Consider the following 25,378-nt stretch of genomic DNA (forward strand, 5'->3'; position numbering starts at 1 on the left):
CCCATTGATATTTATTTTATTTTATGATGGGAATTGTTTGAGAATTAGTTATTATTGACTATTAGTTATTAGTTAGACAAGTAGCTATTACTCTGTTTAGTTTTGATTGGTTTATTTTGCTGTTTGCATGTGAAAATTGCAATTCATGCTCAAATGGTTAACTTACAAAATTTTCTCGAATTCCAAAATTCACCAGTACCAAAAAAAAAAAATAAAATGTTTGGAACTCTTATACCTCAGAAAATTATTTCTGTGTTTTTTCTTCCCTTGTTTTAAAGTATCAGATTATATGGTTTTGCTGAATTACTTTAGTAATGGTTTTATCTGTATTTGTTTTCTGTGACCATTAAGGATTAAAGATGTTTCCAGGCATTGTAGATCTTGTAGGCTAAGACTTTCAGATTAAATGTGATAGCACATTTCAAGATCCTCACTCACATAAACCTGCTTTTCTTGCTACATGAAAATACAATTTTCTTTTCTGAGAGTATAGCTGGAGATCTCACGCATATACTATCACAGACAAAATGTAAGGTTTTAATTGGGAAGAATATTTCGAGTCAAGAGCTCTAAAACTTTGCTCTTTGTGCCTAGTGGAGAACTGTCTCCAGGGACATCGTACCTCCTTCCCATCTGCACAGTACAGCAGTATCTAAGATGGTTACCCCGTAAGACTTTCTGTAAAGGGAAGATATTGTGCACCAGCAAACACGGAAAATTTCTTTGCTCACAAAGATAGGACAGTAGAGAACAGCTCAAGGACTGCTTGTTAGCTCGCTTGTTGAAGGCATCTTGAACTAAGAGATTTCACTGGCATTTGTAAAACTAATAATGAAAGTTCATCTAAAATATATATATGTGCAGTATTTTGTGAATACTTTACACAGCAACGGGGCTGAACTAAACCTTACAAAATAGAACTGGGATTAGAGATCTTTCATTTTAAAAGACACAGTTATTTTAACCTTGGTTTATAAGGGCTGCATGCCTTTTGGATGGGAAGCAGAAATGCAGAAGATTAATGGCACGTTTTCTCCAAAAATCATGAAATTTTCAATGATGAATCATGATTTTCAAAATTTTTTCCAGGCCAATTTGTAGGGAGTGGAGATATGAATACCATTTTGGACAGCCATCCCCTGCTCTCCTATCTGAATTTCTAAACCTTTGGCAATTAAGCTATTACTAGCTTAAACCAGTCATAGTAAATCAGTCGTGAAGGCTGATAGAAGTTGAGGTCACTGTTTCAAGAAGGAAGGGATGCTATGAAAAGAAAATGAATATATCAAACTCACTTTACATCACATACATTTTTAGTATTCGCTATTATACATCTTTCCCTCGAAGGCCAAAGAAAAGGAGCTAATAAAAGTAGCACAAACTTGCGGAACAAAATTAAAATGCACTAGATTAGTTCATAACAGTCCATTTACCTTCAGATTTTATTGCAAGATGGCAGTATTTTAGCAGAATGCTTTTAGCTGAATGTTGGAATTCTGTGCTGTGAACTGTGAAACATTTATTTTAAATATTTATTGCTCCATTGAAAAAAAATTTGGTAAATGTATTTTAGAAATTGTCAGTTCAAATAATCAGCTTTTCCCCTTTACCAAGGAATGCACTTTTGTGAAAGTGAAAATATCTGCTGTGTGACTGCCATGATGCTGAATGCAGTTGCTTGTAAGGGATGGAAGCCTGTTTTCACACTTGTGCACTGTCAGGTCCTAAACCCTTAATTCATTTTGATTTGCCACTGTGAGAGATTTGCCACAGCATTTTCTGAATGAGAAGGCAGACACTATTATTGGGTCATGTTCTGCCCTTGTAATATTTTTGTCAGCACTTTGTTCAACTGAGAGAAATGATATGCCTTGCATTGTGCCAAGGGTTATGCCAAATGCTTCATTCAAACTGTTTTTAATGCAAGAGCCTTTGGCAGTAACATTAACTTTGCAGAAATTCAGATCCCTTGCAGTTGCCCCAGCAAGCTCCAGGGTTTGTGGTCTGTCCTGTGGTGCTGGGGATGATGCTGGCTCCTGCCTCTGAAGGATGTCTTGAGCTGTGAGAACTCCCCATGTAAGGGAGGAGAGGAACTCTGGGTTTGCAGCTGTTCTGTAGGTGTGTGGTTTTGGCTGAGGTAATTTTCTTCACAGCGCCTAGTGTGAGGCTGTGTTTTGGATTTGTGTTGAAAATAGTGCTGGTAATATAGTGAAGTTTTTGTTATAGTTGAACATGGCTTGTGAGGAGCCAAGGCCTTTTCTGTCATGTTGGCAGGGGAGCTGTGGGTGCATGGGAAGGTGGGAGACACAGCTGGGACAGGTGACCCCAACTGATCCAAGCGATATTCCAGACCATATGGCATCATGCTCAGTGTGTAAAGTGGAGGGAAGAGGAGGAAGGGGGAAATGTTTCAAGTGATAGCATTTGTCTTCCCGAGTCGCTGTTACCTGTGACAGGGCCCCGCTCTCCTGGGGATGGCTAAACACCTACCTGCACGTGGGAAGTGGTGAATTAATTCCTTGTGGTAAATTTACCTTGTGGTAAATTAATTTGCTTGTGTGTACAGCTTTTGCTTTATCTATTAACTATCTCAACCCATGAGTTACATAGCTTTTACTTTTCCAGTTTTCTCCGCAGGCCTGTGGTGGGTGGGTGAGTGAGTGAGCAGCTGTGGTAGCCGGTGGCTGGCTGGGGTTAAACCACACCAGTAGCAAATTCTGTCTGTCCCAGGGCATCTCCTCTGCTGGTACCCCGGGTCTGTGGACTGTGTCTGGGGAGTGTGGTTAGACATGGGTATGCTCTGACAAACCCCACTAATGTAATGGCCTTCTGGTAAGACAGTGCAGGCTAGCACTTCTGAGACTATGCCTCAGGCAAAACTTCTGTGGTTGCTTCTCAGCTGAAAAGCAAAGAGAAAACCACATTTATAACCCAGCCCCATTCATACCAGACTGAGCTACTGGTGCTCTTCTTGTGCCAGTTATCTTGTATATAGTTTCTCATCATCTTTCTGAAACCAAATTCTGTTTGGAATGTAATGCATTCATAAAGCAAATAAATCATAAGCATTAGCTATGTATGAGGCTTTTGCAGTTATTTAGTGCATTTTTTGACTACATAATACTTGTGATACCCTTCTTTTAATCTGTATGAGTTAGTAGCTAATAACAATCTAGAGTTAAAGAGCATAAACCAAATGACCTACAGTTAAAAAGCATTATCGAAGCCATTCCTTATGAAAACAATAACAAGAAACATCTTCGTAAGTAAATTATAAAATTTCTTGTGTATTTAATGGGCTCTTGGTTAGATAAGTAGCATATGAATCCAATTAAACATAAAGAAAATTAATGTTTTACCCCTGGAACTCTGTTGACCAAAAGGTGAGAAATTTGTGCAGACAATAAGCACAATAGCTAAGGGAAAAGATAGAAACAAAACTATTAATTGATGAAATGGAGTTTATAAAAATCCAATAGCTGTGCATGGCCCAGCCTAAAGGTTTATTGAAATTGATGTGTGTTTTCTTTGCTTTCCTTCCTATCTACCTTCCTTCTTTGTTAAATGTTGCATGTTATTTTAAAAAAGTGTCTTAAATAATAAATTAGTAACTTTCATGCTGAACTACTTCAAATCTATTTTTAGGTGTAAAACTGAAATATGAGAAATTCAGATAAAGTCACATGGGTAAAGGTTCATTTCACAAAATCAAAAAATCAGAATTTTTAGGGTTGGAAGATCTGGAGATCATCTAGCCCATCCCTCTGCCAAGACAGGGTCACCTGGAGCAGGTGACACAGGAATGAGTCGGGTGGATTTTGAATGTCCCCAGAGAGGGAAACTCCCACTCCTTGGCAGTCTGTTCTAGTGCTCTGCCACTCTCAATGTACAGAAATTCCTCCTCATGTTGAGGTGTAACTTCCTATGTTTTAGTTTATAGCCATTACTCCTTTCTTCTTTGCAGTGTCATAAAATACTTAAGATATACAGGAAGAGCTTATAGGCATACACTTTCTTTAGGCACAGACCTCAGAACATCTAACATGAGCTAAATTATGTGGAGAAAGGAAGTTATTTTCACAAAATGACCTAGATCTTAGTTAAGGTGGGTGACTATATGATACATCTAGCTTTTTCCATAGACTACATGAGAGGACTGAAGTCCTAATGTGTGTGTATCCCTTAAATGTTTGAAGTAAGGCAAGCCAAGAACTGTGGTCTAACTGCTACGGTCTGTGTGTATGTCTCTATTCTTTTGGTAGTCATACCCTGATCCTCCTTAAATACTATTTCTTTATAGAGTACAATGTATGTAGAATCACTGTCTGCATGCACAGCAGTGGCTTGATTATTAAAAATAAAATCAAAATTAAGGAAATAAAGAAAGGGCATTCAGGGAAAAGTTATTGGAGGGAAGATGGTATTGATACCATGATGCTCTACTTTATATCTTTCCAACATTAGTAGCAAGTAAAATCTATGGTATATCTGTGCAAGGCTTGGAATAAATATTTGTGACACTAAATGTTTATAACACTGTTTTATGACTTCATCTTCTTGAAAATTTCTTCACTTCTTTTATCATGAAGACAATTGTCACTGTTGATTTCAGCAACAGCTTGTTGGGTCACCTCAGTATATCTAAGGTACACAACAACAATTCTTTTTAAAATTTATTTAATTGCTTATTTGTATTTTAAGTGCAAATACACACACTCTCCAATCTTTGTCTGTGTATTTACACATTACTCTTGCCTTTAATCTGAACATTTCAGAAAAATATTTCTCTTATTTCTGTGTGTATGGGGTAACATGCATGCATACAGATGGTGTTAAAAAAGAAATGTGTATTTATCAATTTTGTCCGTTTCAGGCACATATTTTTGTTTGGCAAAATTCATTGTCATTATAGGCTTTACTCTTGATGAAGCTATTTACCTCACCTGGGATGTTGCTTATGTGATTTTGGGTTATTTATTCTGTTTTTTTTATTTGTTTGCGTTTTTTTTCAACAAGCTGTTGGGTACAGCTAAAAGTATACATTGTGATTTCATTTGGTGTGTATACCTGTACATGAGTAGTAAAAAAAAAGTCAACAGCCGTCCTGAATCACAGAGTTGAAGCATTCAATCTGAAATCTATGGTATTTAAAATTAAAAAAAAAAAAGGTTACAGACCTGGATTGTGATATTCATTGTCAATATTTCTTGTTTTCTTATTCTGAGAAGCTGAAGGTTCTGCCTTCATTGACACCACAAAAGAAGAACAAATGCCTGTGAGAAACTAGGCACAGAAAAGGAGAATTTACTGAGCATAATAAAGTAGCTGTTTTGGTAGGAAAAAAAACCCACAAAAATCAGTTCAGCATTCTTGTTAAAACTCTGAATATGGGATTTTAACTTTATTTCTCTGTCTTGAATTCCTTTCTTTTTTTCTATGTTGAGTTTTGGTGGCCTTAGCAACTAAAAGCCATAGCCCATAATAGAGAAATTGAGGAATATTATTGCAATATGATGATTTTCATTAGTTCTGCTGGTAGCAGAGCAAAATCTATAAAACTTTCTCTGTTTGTAAAGCTATAACTAGATTGTCAATTTTTTATTCTGGTAGTTCAGAGCAAAGGGCTACAGCATATCTCTTGTCCACACCAGAATACTCTGCTCCATCCTTGTTATGACATTAAACAATTAGCATACTGAAGAGGACAATCTGATATCAAAATAGAGGCACTGAAAAAATTAACTGGAAAATACATGAGTACCCCTTCACAATGACATGGTAAACACCTTCTCCACTACCTGTAGAAAATCTTAAAGAGTAAATGAAAAATGCCTGACTATGGTGGAGACAAAGCTTGTGTATTAGAAATATTAAAGGTTTTGATTAAATAATTATTTTAAATTCACTGGATGTTTTTGGACTTATTATCATCTGAACTAAGCTTCAATAAAATTTATTTTGTATAAACAGAGACTGGATTCTGAAAAATTATGCTTAGTGTGATACTTGTATTGGTAAACTAGAGTAATATCCCTTTGGGACACTGAGAAGATACATTACAGTGGATGTCAGCCTGTGCATGGAATGTAGGCTGGAACAGTCTAAATTGTGAACTAACATCAAGTCTAAAGATCATCCACTGAGAAATGAGTAAATTGTATCTCTATCAGGGATTATTAATGTCTGCCTTGGCTAAAATCTTAGTCACACAAATCACAGGAAAAAAATCTTATACATTCACAAGTTTTGGCAGATGAGTGAGACAGATGGGGATCAAAAACCCTACAGTACTGAGATGGATGGTGAAGACCTTCTTCTGATTATTTCTGTAGAATTAGAAAAGCATCAGAATAACCTATACCTTTTGGTGGCTTCTGCAACAGCAGACAATAAAAATGGTTCTTGTACAGTTCTTATGTTTAGCTTCTATCTGAAGATTGAGATAACTTCTTCTGTGCAGTCCCTGGAGAGGTATAGTTATCTTCACATTGAATTTATTTGAAAGTAAACTTGAAAAATGCCAATCCTGTCTTACACAGAATTTGTGAGTTAGCTCAGATAAAGTGAAATGGCTCTAAGGTGTACAGTCATGTGGAAAAACTCTTAAGTGAGAATGTTTAGCCTGATACTGTAGCTTTAAAAGACAGAAAAATTCTACAGCTGGGTAAACTTTGTGATGGACTCTATAAAACAATGATAAATTAAGTGCTATATGGATTAAAAATCAGTCAATTTTTTTTATAGGGGCCTCTACAGAAACTGTCAGGGGCACAAGAGCTCACTGTGCTTCTGTCACCAGAAACAGGATTCAACTTGGGTAGCTGGTAATTTAGGGAAAAAAGTCACCAAATGGATATACAATACAGAAAAAAAACATACAGAATTTTTATCCTCAGATAGATCTCAGATAGGTAGATAGAACAGTTGTTTATGTCATTTGAAATAGAATAATGAGAGAACAGGAACAGCAAAAGCTCTGAAAAAATTTGGATAGAATAAAAACAAAAAAATTGTGATGACATGCAACTAGATGAACTCTGTGAGCATATAAATAGTTAAACTTAAGTCAGACTGAGACATTTCTCATTACCTTTAAACTTTAGCCAGCTTTTCTTACAGTAGCCTTTCTTCATGGTGAATTTCCATCTCACTAAAGCCTGCTTTAGTTCCAACACATAATAAAGGCTTCCTTGTTCATATTGGATCATATTCCTGGCAATTTTATAAGTTCCATCATACTTATTACAAATAATAAAAATCATTTCTCATGGAAAGCATTAGCCCAGTAAGTATAGATTGTTTGGGTTAGATTTATTTGTAAAATCTTTCCTCCCTCCCTGCGAACTAAGAACTTTTTGGCTTACTAGAAAAATTCTGAAACCTACCATTCTGCAAGGAAAACCTTGATCAAGAAGACAGCTGTAAAGCATAGACAATGTATTAAAATGATGAAATTTTTTTTTCAAAACAGTAGGATTGTTACATTCTGAGCCTGTTACACATTCTTTCAATCCCTAGGAAATGAGACCAGCTTTAGCACGACTGCTGCAGCATGCAATTAGGAAAGTCCCAAGGAAATCAGAGCTCTGGGCTGTCACCCAGAATGACACTCATGGAGCAGAATCAGCTGCTTCAAGGAGGCAGCATCAGTAGGGAAGAAGCTGCAGCACAAAAGAACATGACTTTTAGCTCCATTAGCTTCCGAGGGGAAAAAAATCAAATACACTATTTAGGAAAGCTCTCATTTCCAGCCTAGCAAATCAGGAACTGAGTATTGCAATTAAGGAAGAACATTTCCTTGACAAGGATCAACTATGAATCTTAAAAGAGGTTTTAAAAAATTAAAAGTAAGGAAGCAGCAGCTGTGGCTAGCAACAGTTGTTTCCTTTTACCTACAGTCATAGATTTACTTTCTACTTGGCATTCATACTCAGCTCACCACTCTGCTGTGCTGCAGTAGTTCTTTCTCTACTAGCTGAAGAAATCTATGCAATAAGAGGAATTCTGAGTGATTTGATTTCCCCCAAAGAGTTCAAAAATCCTTTAAAGGTATATGAATCTTCTTTCACATTTCTCATAGGATAAGATAAAATTACTGACTGAAACAAAGTTGGATAGGAAATGATTTTGCAATACCTACTCTGATGGCTGAAGAATATCCAAAGAGCACAGTAAGAGAAGTATCTTCAGAGTAATCTTTATTTTTGCTCTGTTTCATTGCCAAAGGAGTCTTATCCACTGTCTGTTTAGGTCACAGGACTTCAGATCCTCGTTTTTGAGCAACTTAATGTAAATTAATTGATTTCACTGGAGATTTTCAGTGGAAAAAGGAAGAGCAATATGTGTCCCTATATATTTGGTGAATCAGGCTGCTAGATGTAGCAATGCATTGTAAATACAAAATTGTTATCTACATAACAAAATGCCAAACTAAATGTTTTGTCTCTCAGCCATAGCGGTTATGTTCTGTTTTGGTTTTGTTTTGGGGTTTTTGAGTATTTTATTTTTTTGCCAGATATTAAGGAGATACTGAATCCAACAGCCTTGAGTTCGGCATTTGTGATGTTATGCCTTTCTGTTTCCATCTCATTCTCTAGCTGTTGAGTTTACTGATGGCAATGCTGCTGAGCAAGGAAGAAACATGTAATGAACCTCACAGAAATGTCTAGCTTGGTGGAAGGGTGGAAAATTAAACATGATTGAGACTAGGATATTTTTTATTCCAGAGGTAGAATCAGGTAGGAAATCATTTGGACTTCAACCAATTTTTATTTTATTAGCTTTTGCCCTATGCAATATACTTTAAATGAAAACTATTTCTGAAGATGATATTACAATGTTTCCAGCTGCATCTATAGCTCATACATAGCAGTAATTGAAAAATCCAGCCTGGATATTGATTATTACCATTGTTTTAGAAGTTATGTGATTGTTTAGCCATGGAATTAAGTGTTTCAAGTGTACATATATATTTAAAGGTGCTGTGATTGATGAGAAGGACAGGTTTGGCTGTTTAAAAAAGCTTCTTACTACAGGGAAGTCTCTTGAAATTTTTTCACAGAGAGCACCAGAACTTACATAGTATTTTAGTTCACAAGCATGAAGGCCATATGACAAGATGTCTATATGTATATGCATATACAGACACAATGTATATATGTATAAAGATAGGTTTATATAATACATAAAAATAGACATATACCCATATGTTTGTATATGGATAGACACTGTATATCCATGCAGCCATATACAAGATTCTCTCACAAGTTATTTCTGTTTCCAACAATTAAAAAGACTTGTAGAAAAGCAGCATCCGCCATGCCCTAGCAGTAACAGATGCACCACCTGTTTATTGAGGTGCTTTTCCTCACTTGAATCTTATTTTGTACACAGGCTCAGGCTCTACTTCCTTTCTGGCATGCCTTTGCATGCCAAGAAATTAACATGGTTTAGCATAAGTCAGATTCATGGTCTAAAGGCCAGATTCTGCTTATCCCTTCCACAGCTCGTCAGGAAGTTTCATTTTCCCTCTTTTCGTTTATGTCGCTCAAAACTAAGCATTGCTCAGAAAGGGAGGAGAGATGCTTTTGTCATCACTTCATGCGCAGGACAAGAGGATCTGTCAAGGGCAGAAGGCAGGACCCCTCCTGATGGACCCAGGAAGGAGCAGATGCAGCTGGGTGTGAGCGCACTGGGCGGGGGCTGCTGCACGGCAGGATTTGGCTGTGTGGGATGGGACAGTGCAGGGAGCAGACATCGAGCTCGGTAGGGGAGGAGGAGGAAGCTTATCCTTCCAAATCCAGTGGGAGAATTAAATTGCACCTGAAAGTGTCCTTGGGGTGCTCACATGCAGGGAATCAGAGGGATGCAGGCAGAGCCCCTGCCAGTCCTCGCCACTCGCCTCTCTTCTGGCATCTGTGTCTTGGGTGATATATATGATATGATAAGGCATGACCCATCACGGGGTAAGAAAGGGCTGAATTAAGCAAGCACTGTGCTTCCCCACTGATAAAATACTCCTTTGTAGGTGTGTGTTATTTTTCTTCAAAGCTCTTTTAGATTTCTCACACTGTTTCTATCCTTTCAGATACTTTTACTTAAGTAACTGAAACTTGGATTTGGCATTTTTCATGAAAATATATCTTCATGCTTCGAAACATTTCCTTTAGCAAGACAAAATAAATTTTATTGAGTTTCCTAGGATTCATTTCTTTACATAGACTGGAATTTTTTTTTTTGCCAACAAAAGCAATTTCATTTTGCCAGTAACTCTGTAATGCTGGTACCAAGACAGCATAAAGTGAGTATTAAGCATTCACCAAGAAAAAAATCTCAAGGCTCACATTTAAAACAGGAATTTATAATCTGGTAATTAAAATTTGCAGGGAGTGTGTGTCTGAGGGTTGACCCTGTTCCTGTTAGTTTTTAACTCCTTTTAACGCCAGCTCTAATTTCACAAATACATTGTCTTTTCTGACATTTTAGCATAACAAACTAACTCAACATTATAAGTACAGTGTCTCCCCAAGGCAATTATCCAGAAAAAAAAGGACGGAAGAAGCTTCTTAATATGATCTGGTCTCGGACCATCCGGTCAACCATGGCAGAACACTATTATTGAAAACAGTAATTGGTAAGATACTTTTTCAACAATGAAAGACTTCAGATGACAACAAACCAGCAACAGATCAAAGGTGTGCAACAGCAGTGACACAATATACATTTTAAAACGGGAGCTACAATTCTCACTCCTTTCTTGCATTTTCTTTGTATTGAATTGTTTTGGAGATCAGAAATCAAAAATAACATTTCTAGCCTGTAAAGAGGTGAAAATGTTTTTTATAATAAACTTATGCTTCTTTTGTAGCCAGTACCTACTTAGCCTTTTGAAATGTCAGTTTGTGCACAGTAACTATTTATTTTTATATGAAGTTAACATTAGCTTTCTGAGGTAGAATTTTGGACTTCAATAAGACAGAATCATCAGGATTTTGCAGGTAACAATTTTTAAAGCCATATTCAAAGTGAAATATAAATATGTTCAAATGAATTTTTTTAAACTCCTAAAATATTTTTTTTAGTCTCTAAAAGACTCCTACATTAAAAAATAAATTATTGAGCTCTAGAAAGCTCTTCTAGACAGTATTTAGAAAACTCTTCTAAAGAATATTTCAGTGTATCTATATCAAGAGCTTTGCACAGCTGATGAAAGGCATAAGGAAGAGTTAGGAAAATCAATCCTTGTTAAAGTCCATAATTTCTAAGAAATAGTAGTGTTTGCTTATAGAAGGCTTTAATTCAAGAGTCTGTTCTAAGCCAATTGAGGTATGGTTTGGTGGGATGCTATTATGACCATAGAGCAATAAAATGTGATTCCATTACAGCTTTTTAGTATTAAAACAAATTTAGAAGATTTCCTTTATTAATTTCATGACTGACATAAGGATAAGGTTTACATATACCTCAAGGTTACTTTTACTTGTCGATTTGCTCTTTTGCATATGTAATAATTTTTATCTGTAAAAAACCAGGAAAGTGTATTTCCTTAGTGATGTTCTTATTCTGTCAATCCTTCATGCCAAATGTATTGTCCATCCCCAACATCAGCTTTGCCAGGAGTCAACAGTCTCAGCAGCCAGATAATATTTAGTTCACTTAGAATATAAAACCAAGATTGTTGTGCATCACCCCATTTAGGAAGAGCTTTTTAAAAAACCTTTTATGACAGGTAATAGCTGGCTTAAGCAGACAGGTATGAGGAAAGGAGGAGCTGGTTTCAGAGGACCAAGGATTAAATCAGCATTTAAAAAAAAACCAACCCTTTGCAGCATGACTGCATTAAAGCCTGTATTTCACATCTTAGAATTATTGGATACTCCAAAACTCCAAACTGCTGTTGTGCTACTTTCCTTCCTTTCCCCCATGCAATTCCTTAATTCTTCATTCTCATAGTAAGTGCATGCCTCTTACCAAGATAAAATTGTGACATTTATGTGCAAGTTTCTTGGGTGATTTGGACAGCAATGTGACATCAGCAGAGGGGCTCAGCAAACCCCTCAAAAAGCAAGATGGGGAAATAAAACCTCTTTTCCATAAAACTGTACAGTAGCTTTTATTAAACTCAAGCATTTGCACAACTTACTGTCCTGCAGTACCAATCCTTAGCATCCAACACTGATGTATTGGTTTCTATAAAAAAAGGTAACACTTTCAGAGTGTAAAATCTCAGTATGCAGCAGTGAATTTAAATGAGCATGCAGCAATTGGAAAGAAGTTAATACTTCAAGATTTGCTGTGGGGTGAGACTGGATAGCATTCATTCAGTATGTGCTGCTACTCCTTAGTACCAAATTTAAAAATTCATACCCAGCAGATGCTAAAAGGCTATAGTCGTATTTCTACAACTGAAATATTGTATGTTAGCTACATTTCAGTGTGATTCAATTCCAGCTTCAGGCTTCTTACATTCAGGAGTGACAAAGCACATATCAATTTCAAAACATATATAAGCCATCTACCCTGTTTTCTCTTGAAGAATTTTGTTGGAATAGCAAGCATCTCATATGAGTGCACCAGGACTGAAACTGCCAGTAAACAGCAGAGACACAAGCACCTACCACTTCTTGACATAAGCTACTCATCAAAAGTATTGGTAAAAAATTTTAAATGTATATGTTTTATTACCTTTTAAAAGGTTAATTTAAAAAATAATTTTAAAAATTCAAGAGCAGTAAGATGACACAGTGAAATGTATTTTTTTTTTACAAACCTTTAATTTATGAGTAACTGTAGAGGTAATGCAAAAAATAAGAGGGAAAAGCTGTCTAGAGAGAAATCATAGTCTTTTAGTTTGGGCATCAAAATGCTGCCCTGAAGATCTAGGCCCTCTTTGTGTCTCTCCCTCAGAACACACCAAAACCCTCTGGACTCCTTTGAAAAGTGATTACTTAAGAGGCATCATCATAAATCAAAGTCACAGAAGGGTGGGATTAAACTGTAGAGGCAATTGTCATTCCTATATGCCTACATTGCTGGTTACTTACTGGACACAGCTATAAAGAAAATTCTATAAGGTAGACACGGTATTTCTTCTCAAATGCTCTTTTTACTGCTGACATGAATCCATATTATTTCATTACATATCAAGTAGGTGTAAGTCAATGAAGTACCTGTAGGAAGTAATTGGGTCTAGAGAGGGTGAATTACCTAAGGAAATGCTAATTTATTTGCAACAGTGGAAGCCTAGACAGCCACAGCTTAAAGATTAAGTTTTTTAAATGTAGATGTCTCTTTGTCCATTAGGTGTCCATCTCTTTTCAATGTGAGTTAACATAGTGGCACAGAATCACAGAATGGCTCAGGTTGGAAGGGACCCCAGTGGATCATGTGGTCCACCCTCCCTGCACGTGGCACAGGATTGTGTCCAGATGGTTCTGGAATATCTCTAGTGAAGGAGACTCCACAGCCTCTGTGGGTAACCTGTTCCAGTGCATGGTCACTGCACAGTAAAGAAGTTCTTCCTCAGAAGAACTCTATTAAGGTGGAACTTCCCATGCATCAGTCTCTGCCCTTTGCCTCTTGTCCTATTGCTCAGCCCCACCAAGCAGAGCCTGGCTCCATCCTCTTGGCACCCCTCCTTCAGATACTGACAGACATTGATGAGGTCCCCTCTCAGTCATCTCTTCTCAAGGCTAAACAGGCCCAGTTCTCTCAGCCTTTCCTCTTAGCAGACATGCTCCAGTCCCTTAATGATCTTTGTAGCTCTCTGCTGGACCCCCCTGGGGCCAGGTAAAAAGTCCTGAGTTATCCCTGTCAGATTTGGGTATGTTATATTCTGTAATGCTGTCGGGTACTTCAGTCATTCAAACAGGGTCTCAAAATCCTGCTCTTTATGACTATTACTTACAATGCTCTCCACAAAATATGTACAAAGTGTAGCCAATTCTTTAGCTATAAATTCATTTCAGCTTGGGATAGTTTGGATAAGAGTCAGTCTTTCATTGCCTTTATCAAGATATATTGTCACCAAAACTTGGAAATTTTTTTCTGTCTAAAATAGAACAAGAATGAATAGTTTAGAGTATACCATAAGAAATTATGTAAACAAAGAAGGAAAATTATTGTCGCAAAACACCATTTAATCCATGCTTTAGGGTGAAACAGCAGTTGAAGAATATATTAGACTAAAGCAAATAATCTGATTGTTTCCTTCCATAGCTATTATATATTTAATACAATAAAAATCCCTGAAAATAAGTTATTTAAAATAAATTAAATGGAAGAATATAAATTATTCTCCATGTCTGAAATTATTAAAAGATTTAAAATGTTTTTAAGGTATCTCTATTATTACTATATGATATAGCCCTTTTTTTGTAGAACAAAGTAATAATTCTGTTATGCTCTGTAAGCTGAAGAGGATTTAATTGTGATGGAAACAAGCTGCCTGTATGGCAAAATAAGTGTGACTTGTACAGATTTTTACCCTTTTGTTGCCAGCTCAGATCCTGTCCAAGGCCTTCTAATTCCTCTGTGTATGGACAAGTCCTGATAAAGCCAGAAGGAATTCTCTTCACAGATATTACTCCCATTCTTGGATCTCAGCTCTTGTGTTTTTTTGACAAATAAGTGCAATAGGACTGTAAAGCAAGTTCTTAGCCAACAATGAACACTATTTGCCTGTTGATTTACCCCAATAAATATAGAAGTCCCAGAGGAAAGTCCTGATGCTTTTGGCACTTGTGTATTGAGAAAAAGACCTTGTTTCCAGACTTTACGTGAGAGAGAGACAAAAGGTGGGAAGGTAAACAAGTGATGGAGTGCTTTATTGAGAGACTTCTATGGAAAATCATGTGATTAAGAAGTCTAGTAGTTTATTGGTTGGATGGCCACATCCAAAAAGTTACAGTCGATGGCTTGGTGTCCGAGTGGAAACCAGTAACAAGTGCTGTCCCTCAAGGGTGTGTACTGGAATCAATATTATTTATTGTTTTCATCAGTGACATAGATAGTAGGATCAACTGCACCTGCAGCAAGTATACAGATTATATCAAGCTGTATGCTGTAGTCACCACACTGGAGAGCAGGGATGTAATCCAGGGGGACCTTGACAAGCTTGAGTGGTAGACCCATATGAACCTCATGAAGATCAACAAAACCAAGTGCAAGGTGCTGGACATGGGTGGGGATCATCTCCAGTATCAGTATTGAATGGATTGAGAGCAGTCCTGAGGAGAAGGACTTGGGAATACTGGTGGGTGAAAACTTGAATGTTACCCAGCAGTGTGTGCTTGCTGCTGAGAATGCCAGATGTACCTTGGACTTCATGAAGAGCAAGACCAGCAAGAGGATGGTGGTGATTCTGCCCCTCTACTCTGCTGTGGTGAGACCCCACCTGGAGTACTGCACCCAGCTGTCATGTTCCCAGCACAGGAAATTCATGGACCTGTTAGAACAGGTCCAGAGGAGGATCAAAAAAATTATTGGAGAGGTGTAATACCTCTCTTATGAGGAAAGGCTGAGAGCTGGGGTTGTTGAGCTTGGAGGAGACCTTATTGTGATCTTTCCGCTCTTAAAAGGAGCTTCCAGACATTTTACTGGGGCCTCTAGTGACAGGACAAGGGACAATGGTTTTAACCTGAAAGAGGGTCTATTTAAAATGGACATAAGGAAGAGGCTTTAATGATGGAAGTGATGAAACACTGGAACAGGTTGCTCAGAGTATAGTTGTGTAGTGTACCACAGCATAGATACCTCTCCCTGGAATTGTTCAAGTTGGATGTAATTTTGAGCAACCTGGTCTAGTGGAAGGTGTCCCTGTCTGTGGATGGGAAGGAGAACTATGTGATATTTAAAAGTCCCTTCTAACCTGTGGGGTTAGGTCTCTGGGTGCTTTTGGCACCCACTTGTTGGGTTTTTTTTTTTAATGAGCCAAGCAGTTGATAGTTGCTACAAAAGTTATTTATTGCAGAAGCACATCAGTCTCAAAAGTAAAAGTTACAGACAGTAAAGTCCATGCCAAGTTTTTGCTTAGAGTCCCAAACAGAAGCAGAAGCTGCTCCTGGTGGTCCCAGAGCTCGGCAGCTCTTATCTTTTTCTTGGGTGTCGATGATGGGAACAGGAACAAAAGCAAAGCAAAGCAAAAGCAATGGCAAAAAGCACCAGCTCTCCCCAATGCATGTTCTTTTATAGAAACTTCTCAACAAGCTAAGGTGTAAACCTGGACCACTATTTTTTAGCCTATTAGAATTCTAGTTTCTTAGCATGCCAGGCTACGTAAAAACTACATACACGGTCTATCTTGTTCTAACTGAAAAATGTAAGCAATATTCTTAACTATAACTTTATTATGTCTAAAACTAGGTTCTTGGAGCCTCCACGGAAACACTAGTATCTAGGACTATGTTTTTCAACCTTTACTAGAACATGTACTACTTTTCTGGCATTCGAAATCTTTATTCACTAAAAACACTTAAAACATATTCCACATATTTACTTACTCACTCCATTTACTTACTTACTCATTCCATCTACTTACCTACTCATTCTATCTACTTACTTGCTTGCTCACTCATGCTAAAACCTAAACTTTTACTTCTGCCTTATGTGTGAGTGGCTTAACATACTTCAATTATTCCAAAGGCTTTAATTCAATCCCTGCACTCTGATCTCTCTCTGAAAGATTCAGAGAGACTCCTGACTTACTGACTCCAACACTAACCCAAATAATTCTATGACTCTATGAAGAAAGTCCTCACTTGCCATATTGCCTGAATGTTTACTGACCACCTCTGTAGATAGTCCAAAATTAGAGTGGACAAAACTCATTCTTAAGACAAGTCTTTTAGTTCCTATGAGTCAGGGAAAGAAAGGAGTCTCATTTCTGTGAAGCAAATATGCTATGTCCACGTCCAGGAAGCAAAATACTGTGATAGTGGGAGACAGTAGCAAAAGTAAGACAAAGTAATTAATGTGCCCCATTAATCATTCAGGTGCAACTCATCAGTGTCCTTAAAATATTTCAATGATACGTAAACTTTTTTTTATTATTATTTTTGGGTTATATTTTCTCTTTTTTTGTGTGGGTGGGTTTTTTTTGTTGTTGTTGTTTTCTTTTTTTTTCTTTTTTTTTTCTTTTTCCATACTAATTTCACCATTTAACGCCTTTTTAGCCCGAATGATTCTATGTTCGGCCAGTGTTGGAAAAAGAGGAAAATAAAAAACAACCTTGAAATCAATTATGGAAACTCTCCTGGGTTAATTGGGTCATCATTTTCTCCTTGGAATATGTTTTCCATTTATACAAAGGCAAGAAAAAAAAAAGTGTGTCTCCAAGCCAATAACTGCTTCAGACTGTTGGTTTCTTACAGAGGAATTAATCTCACCTAGCTTTTGATATTTACAGTGCTGATGTCTACTTTTGAGCTGTCATCAAGGCTCCACTGGTAGTCAATGAAAAGAAGTCAGCACTTTTAGGGTATGATTCATCCACCATATTTTAGGTATACTTAGGATGAAATGCAGTTCTCCCTAAGGCTGATCACATAAATCTTAATACACTACTGAAGAGGGCTAAGAAACTTATTAGAAATTAATCACAATGAGTATAAACAGAAAGTAAAAAGTGCCAATAGTTCAGTGGTTGCAGCAATAATATAGTCATGTTTGGAAGAGGTAGTGAAAACTGGTAAGAGATTAAAAAAAGCCACCATAAGGATTAGAAGGGCAGAAATATCCCTCTATAGTAATAATCTAGAGGACTTCTTTCTATCTAGTTTTGCAGGAGAAAGTTTAAAATTTGTCCTGTTCGCAAAAGAGAAATAAAATTGCAAGACCTTCCTTTCAGACAGGGTACTATATAAAAAATAAGGTTCTCTGTCTAGAGCTGAAATCAATTCAGCTCAAGGAAGCCTGGAATTTAAAACAGTTTATTTTTGAGGATAATTCATAAAATGGCTAGTACTAGTAAGAGTCTTTTTAATACCCATCTGTATTTTGACTGGATGAAGTCCCAAAATTCAAATTTCTTAATAAAGTCAGAATTTGAAATACATTTATTTTATTTTGTATAACATGAAATCAGAATTTCTAGTGAAGCCAGCTCAAAACGTGGAGACTTAAAATGTGTCTGCCTGAGGCTTCTCTCTTACCTAATTCAAAATCATACCACTCTACAGTGTTTTGTGAAGCAAAGTTTGGGTCATCAGAGAGTGCTTCTTTTGGAGGAATGATTCATCAACATTTTTTATAAATCAGGTTTAGTAATTGACCACAGGAACAGCTTACTAATGATACATTGATTCTTCATCACTTTAATTCTTTAAATCTATTTAGAATATGTTTCTGAAATATTAATCATAGGGTAATCAAAATTATGGGTTTGTTGTAGGGATGATTAGGTGAAACTGCTGGATCTGAGTTATTCAAAAGGTCAGACTAGATAATTATAACTGTTCTTTATGACCTCATAGGCTATTTATCTTATGCATTAGGCCTTCTGCATTTGATTTTAAATATGCTTGGCTTCCCTGGATAGCAATGGAGATTATTAAATATATGTCCAGGATTTAAAATTCCATTCTCTATCCTATTACTATTGCTGATCATTTCAGGCAATGTAACATCATCTGAAATTTCCCCAGAAAGGCTAGTCTAGAGGTAAAGGGTTGGGAAAGGGAAGATACATAGCAAGAATCAAGGTTTTTATAGATTTGTTATTTTTTAATAATGAAGGTTTGTCCTGGTAGTGTTAGGGGTTCCTATGCAACTTTGTCTCAGGAATCAGAATTCCCACCGATTGATCTTTCTCTTACCTATCCCTTGTCAGTCACTAGTAAATGGTGTCACCTCCAGTAGTTGTTAGGAGAGAGGAAGAAAACTAGCCTTAGGATGTAAAGATTTAAGCTATAATTACAAGTGTTAGCTGTCCTATGGGTCAGATATACCCCACATGAAAAAGACCATTTTCCCTACCTACCACTCACAGTTTTTGGCTGTCAGTCAATAGCAATTCAAATAAAGAACTGTCAAACAGGGAGAATCAATTCAGGATCCAAACAGAGGGAAATAAGCATGAATGTGAGCTGCAGGATAATTTGACCCATTATCTTCACTTGCATACTGCTTGCTATTCACCTTTCACATATTTACCTTGAATCCCCTTACAAAAAGCAGCCTCTGCAGCCTTGATTTCAAGTTCCTGTCCCTGCCATTTGGTTAACATTCTCCATGTTGCACTATGATTGCACTTCACTTTCTTCCCCCACATGCTACTCATCAACCCAATTTATTGACTCATAGAGTTACTAAGGAGATGCTTATCAAGCAGAATAAACACCCCTCTGCTTGCCAACTGGTACTGTGTAAATTGGCTTTGCTTCAATGTCCAGCCATATTTTAACAAACCCTTGACAGTGCCTCAAAATGCTTTGCTTTGTGTCCGGATTTGCCAGCAGAGCACAGTTCTAGTGGCACAAAGGAGGTCTGTATTTTAAAACCTTTTTTCCAGGCCTAATTTCAATACTTTCAATGTGTTTTCAGGCTTTATCTCCAACCTAGCTCTTTGTGGTCTCTAGGAAAACATTTAGCACAACTTCTTATTATCGTGCTATCCAACATCATTAAATTTGTTCACTGATGCACGTATGTAAATGTATTTTGTCACAATGACTGTTACTGGATTGACCTGGCAACTAAGTGTTGCATTAGAGCTGAGCAATTCTGAGTTACTGAAGTACACAGGCAGCTTAGGGAACCTTTTTACTCTAATATGTTGATGGATGGTTACTGTGAAGTTTCAGTGGAAGCATTGTGTACATTGATTGCATTGATGCATATTTCATTTTCAAACTTGTAAACTCTGAGTACTAAAAGGTCAAATGAGTTATTCCAATGAGCAGTGCACTCTGACATAGTCTGTATGTACTTTGGGGATCCAACAAGGTTTTTCTGAATATCTCAGTGCCTAAGCTCTGCCATGCAATAAGACATTGTATGTTAATATTGAGGGTCTTCTTGCATTGTTCCAACACTTTCATATTCTGTTAAAACACAGTCATTGAATTCTTCACAAATCAGAGCACACAAGGTTCACTGGCACCATCAGGCTGTAACAAGCCCTTTCCTCTCTTCCTTTTTCTTTCATTCTTGTAACACAGCTGTTTATACAGAAGAGAGACAATGCTGAGTTTGTTAACAGCTGGCAGTTAGCAGTAACTTATTATGGAAAGGGTCTTGAAATGGCCTGATCTCCTTGACGATGAAAAACCAAAAGGCTACGTTGCTTTCAAAATCTTGTTTTGGGACTTGAAGTAGAAGTAGAGCTTGAGGCTGTGCCAATTCAGGCTCATGAAAGCTGCATAGAGAGGCGGCCAATTCCTTAGCTTCTACTTAAAGCAAAATCAGCTTTGTGAGACGGGATTTGTTTCCACCTATTAACATCAGTATGTTGTGATGTAACATCACCCATTAAAACACCAGTCTTACTGGGACTTGGCATATCTCTTTTCCTGTGCTTTGAAACAATGGAATTGACTTGACTTCCCCTGTTACTCTAGGCCTCCACATTTTTTGTCCCATTTATTTTTTGTTATTTTCATCAAGGGATACAGAAGGAAAGATACTAATAATAAATGGTGGCATATAGGAGGCTAGTAGAAATCATATCAAAGATTCCAGTAAGAAAAGATGGAAAAGTTTCTGTAGAGATTTCATTCAACAAAGATATAGGGAGGAAAAGGGAATAAAGACAGGGGAAAAAAGGGAAATAATAGGGGTAAAACTATTCAAGCACAGATACATTCTCACAGTGTGAGAGATTAGACAACTGAGCAATTTTCCCTCCTCAAAGCATAAATGACTTGATGGATGGATGAATGGATGGATGGGATTTTGCATTTACTGTAAATGCTCTTCTGGAAATGTTTGGCATTTTTCCTGAAACAATTTCCTGGCGTTGTGGGGCAGAGGTTGGTAGTGTAAAATCGGTGAGGTGCTATGCCAGTACATCAAATAACACTGCAGCATTCTCCACTTCCCAGCTGTGGAATTGAGAAGTGCCAGGGGGCTTGGGAAAGCTTTCCTGACATGGTATCCAGCGTGGGGGGCTGGCCCTGATCCCTCAGTCCCAGCATGGGCAGCACACAGACAGCAGCTCCACGCCATTTGTGCCAGCAGTCAGGACAGGTGCGTTTTCTGCCATGATAAAGGAATACACAGAGGGAAGCAACTGAGCAGGTTTCAGAGGAAACTGCTGTTAGTCACAGAGAGGATAGGAGTCCATTTGAGCAACCAAAAATTGCAAAATAATAAGGATCAGGACTTCCACAAAAGTTATTGGGCTATAACCTGTATTTTAATAGGACAATTTTGAGCAAAGAAGGGTAGTGTAAATGTATAAAATGTAATGAGAAGCAAACTTGGGAAATTTCCTTAAAAATATATTCTATGCCCTGGAACATGAGAACATCATTCAAATGCTCTCAATCCAAAACACAATGATAAAGAATATCTATACTAATAAATATGTATTTAAACTTCTTTTATGAACAATTTAATATTTATTTGAGTTTTGCCCAGTAATTTGTTGTGAGAAATGTAGAATTCTAAAGGTAGAGATGACTTTACTGAATCAGACTCCTAGTCCTTCTGCATGCCCCCACCCTCTATATGACAATAACATATTGCTTGAGTAATCTCAATATTGAGTCTGACAACTAAGAACTTCAGTGTGGAACAAACTTATGAGAAAGGCTGAGGGCAACTTCTGTCATCCCTTTCATACTCACACTCTTCCCACCTCCTCTTCTGTTTCCTCAGTAGCAAAGATTGGAGAGGCTGGTTACTTGGAAGATGCAGTCGTGGCCCACACATCACCCAACACAAAGACCCTTCCTCATAACACAATGAACTTGAGGGCACTCTCTGTACTGGCTGTCAGAGCTGCATCTGCACATGCCACCAGCTTTTTGAGTGTTCTTCTCTTTGAGATTCAAACCCTCAGACACTGAAGGGAGCTCTCATGACATTCATCCACTTCTCTCTCTGCTCTCTGTTGTTGTTTACCACAGTACATTTGTTCTTATGAACTGCATGTTTAACATTTGACCTGATCTCTTCAGCCTGCACAACTTTCCACAAGTCCATTTGCTATTAGGAAATAATTAATACATCAATCAATCAATAATCGCTCATTTTTGTTAATCTGGTAAGTGTGGTGCTTTATTTAGACCTCTAAGTACTTATTTACTTTCCAATGCAGTGAAATAAAGAAGGTAAATTAGACTCAAACAGTCCAAAGCAGTTCTGGTCAGAGTATGAACCTGTGCTTGTCAAGGTCAGCAAAGGTTTCAGTGCTGGAAAAGGAGTAGGGGTGGGAGCTTTGTAATATTAACGGCCAGGAGCAGCAGTGGGATTTTGCAGTCATGCTCTCCAGTATCTTCTGCAGAAGCCATATCCTTCACTGAATAATTTAAGTGATGGACTGGCTAGTATATCTTTACTCCACCAAAAAAATGCACATTTGGCTTTTTGTCCTTTGTCATACCATGACTCCTTGAAGTTTTATTTCATGCATCCTCAAATTTTATTCTCTCAATTGCTTATCACCTTTCAAAAAGATATCTTTAGATCTTATTCTGCTTACAAAGGTGCTGGTTTTACCCCCGTGCCTATCAATGGTACAAGAAGTCAGTCGTGCTTGCTTTACACTGAGATGAACACAGAGAGTCTCAGGCCTAGAGGCCACAAAATGTCTGGCAAAGTACCCACTCATGAAAGCAATTTGTTATAATATCATACAGAATAAATCATGGATGACATATCTGCTGGAGCTATTTTTAAAGGAAATAATTCATAAAGCTGAGAGGTGTGAAGCAGTGAACATAATCTACATTGACTGGGGGAAAAATGCTGTACCTCAGAGGAGACAGAAACAAGGGGTTAGCAACCAGCTCAGAGAGCAAAGTTCTGGTGAGGATAAAGATCTGTCTGAAGGGCTTTGTGCTGGTGGGATCACTGCTGTGGGAGGAAACAGCTCAGCAAGATGATAAATGGAGAATTATACAGCTTTATTTTTCTCCCCACTTACAAATGACTTAGTCATGCTGACACGATCTCCACTAATTTCCACCATACGTAGAGTACCTTCTACAGGAGCCATGCAAGTGTTACCCTAATAACTCAGCTTTTCCCATCCATTATATTCTTGTGTGTCATTGGTATAGATTGCTTTGGGAAGCAGTTGGCAATTTGGAATTGTTGTATTTCAAAAAATAAAACAAAAATACACAAAGAAAAAGACTGATTTTGAAATTGAGACGGACTTTAGGCCTAAATGCCAAATGGAGAAGACAGGGCTTGATGTTCTCTGTAGATACATCAGGGACAAGTGGTGGTTTGGAGGAGCAATTAGAATTCAGATGACAAAAGAGCGGCTTCAGCCATCATTTAAATCAGCATGAGCAGCACCTAGATAGGTGAGGGTAGAAATGGATCACTGGACAGGAATCTCTTTTCACTCCCACGGGTGGAGATTAAGAAAAATCTATTTTTATTTTTTATAAATTTGGTAAGGGAAGAAATATACTCAGTGAGGAACTGTCTGAATGTTACTTGAGTGTCACAAAGATCAAAGACAAATTGGTGCAGAATGCTCCTCATACAACAAGAGGAAGAACAGAAATGAAAAGACATTACTTTTAATCAAAGGATGTAAGTCAAAATTCTGGATTATATGTTCCTCTAGGGAAAAAGCCCAAAACTCAGACACATTGCTGTGCCTAGCTATAGCCAATTGAGTGTCACAGGGACTTTGCAAAGGCAGAAGAGGGCACAAAGAAATATGCAGAAATCATGACAGAGCTCAAAGGGATGAATCACAAACAGAAGCTGGAACAACTGTCACTACAATATATTAATGAATTGTGTCATGGCTTAATGTCAGAAAGTAATAAGGACAAAATTATAAAGTGCCAATTAAGCACTACAAATGAGCTAAACAATTCAGAAAATGGTTTTAAATGCTCTTATACTACTAGTAAAAATACCTTAACAGATGCATAAATGCATCCTGGGATGAATGCATCATGTGTTATAGATTCAGGGCTGCCATTATAACCCTCATAATCACTTTTTCACTTGGTCATGTGTTGTACATCTGTGACTTCTTGGCAAGACATCTCAGTGAGAGGAACTTGCAATTTTAGCTAACCTTTTCTTTTTGGAAAGCTTGGCTGCTGGCTTTGCTCTTTCCATGCTTCAGAACCTCTGTAATGCAACCTTTTCAATAGCATATGCTGCAAAATGCTTTTTTTTAAAAAAAAAAAAGTTTCAGTACCTAAAATACAATATTGAGACTATAACTGACAAAATAAGTCAGCTCTATGACCTCATTTCAAACAGCATAAAACCCAGCACTACTAATGGCATAAGTATCAGAATCTGATGAACCACAGAACACAAAAAATCTTCCAGCACTTCTGAGAAGTTTCTTCTGCTTTTAAAGTATGCCTGATTGTCCAGGGTAGAAACTGGCATCTCCCTCTGGCAACATCGCTAATCCTGTTCAGTGAGGACACAGCACAACATGAAGGATAACTAAAATACATAGGATAAGCCTTTCACATCCCATTTAAAGCTGAGCTTTAAGATGTCAGCAGAAGTGAGTAAAGGCACACAGAATTAGTGGAAAACATATGTTTGCAGCAATGTGACCATGAGTCCTGCTCTGCAGCCAAAAGCATTGCTAACAAAACTCAGGCATATGTTGTGACAGCATGGGGAGAAAAGACTATGGAGAATAAAATTACTTACCTGTCCATGATCTCATGGGGAGATTTGATGGTCTTGAAAGTACCTTCTCACAACTAGGATTCTCAACAACATAGTACTATGTTCTAGCATTTCAAACACTGCAGAGTAGGGACCTCCTGGTACATGGCTTGGATATAGTGATGCAGCACCTTTTTATTGATCCATTTTCATAGGGTCCAATCAAGCTAAAGAAGAAATGAGACATACTTTTTTATGATAGTATTTCCCATATTACTTCTTATGTCTAATTAATCCATTACTACCTGAGTTTAAGGATAAGCAAAACACACAGAAATCAATCATAGTGGGCAACCTGAAATGTTTGCATGAGAGTCAGAAAGAAGAGGTTGATCACATAATTAAACAAATTTCAGAAGGCAAGCACCACTCAAAAGGCCAATACTGTTCATTTTAGAATATGTTAAGATGAACAAGTACCCATCTTTCCCCATTTTTGGAGAAAATTAGGGAGTTAATCTAGAGGGTGAAAAAATTTCATGGAAAATACATTAATTCTGTCCTATGTGAACTACCGTGTCTTGACGTGCTTAGTAAATTTAATTCAGAA

At 37.4% G+C, this 25,378-nt stretch overlaps 1 long non-coding RNA gene across 1 annotated transcript in view; it reads right to left on the reverse strand.

The window, feature by feature from the left end:
• LOC148223717 (uncharacterized) overlaps positions 1 to 25,378 on the reverse strand; it is a 43,578-nt gene that overhangs the window by 12,747 nt on the left and 5,453 nt on the right. The window contains exons 2-4 of the long non-coding RNA XR_015804034.1: positions 24,811 to 24,995; positions 5,178 to 5,283; positions 3,360 to 3,416 (exon numbers count right to left, since the gene is read on the reverse strand). This is a non-coding gene — a long non-coding RNA (uncharacterized LOC148223717). The remainder of the gene's footprint in view (positions 1 to 3,359; positions 3,417 to 5,177; positions 5,284 to 24,810; positions 24,996 to 25,378) is intronic.

This window comes from Sturnus vulgaris, chromosome 5, assembly GCF_052056855.1.
Source record: "Sturnus vulgaris isolate bStuVul1 chromosome 5, bStuVul1.hap1, whole genome shotgun sequence".
NCBI classification, from domain to species: Eukaryota; Metazoa; Chordata; class Aves; order Passeriformes; family Sturnidae; genus Sturnus; species Sturnus vulgaris.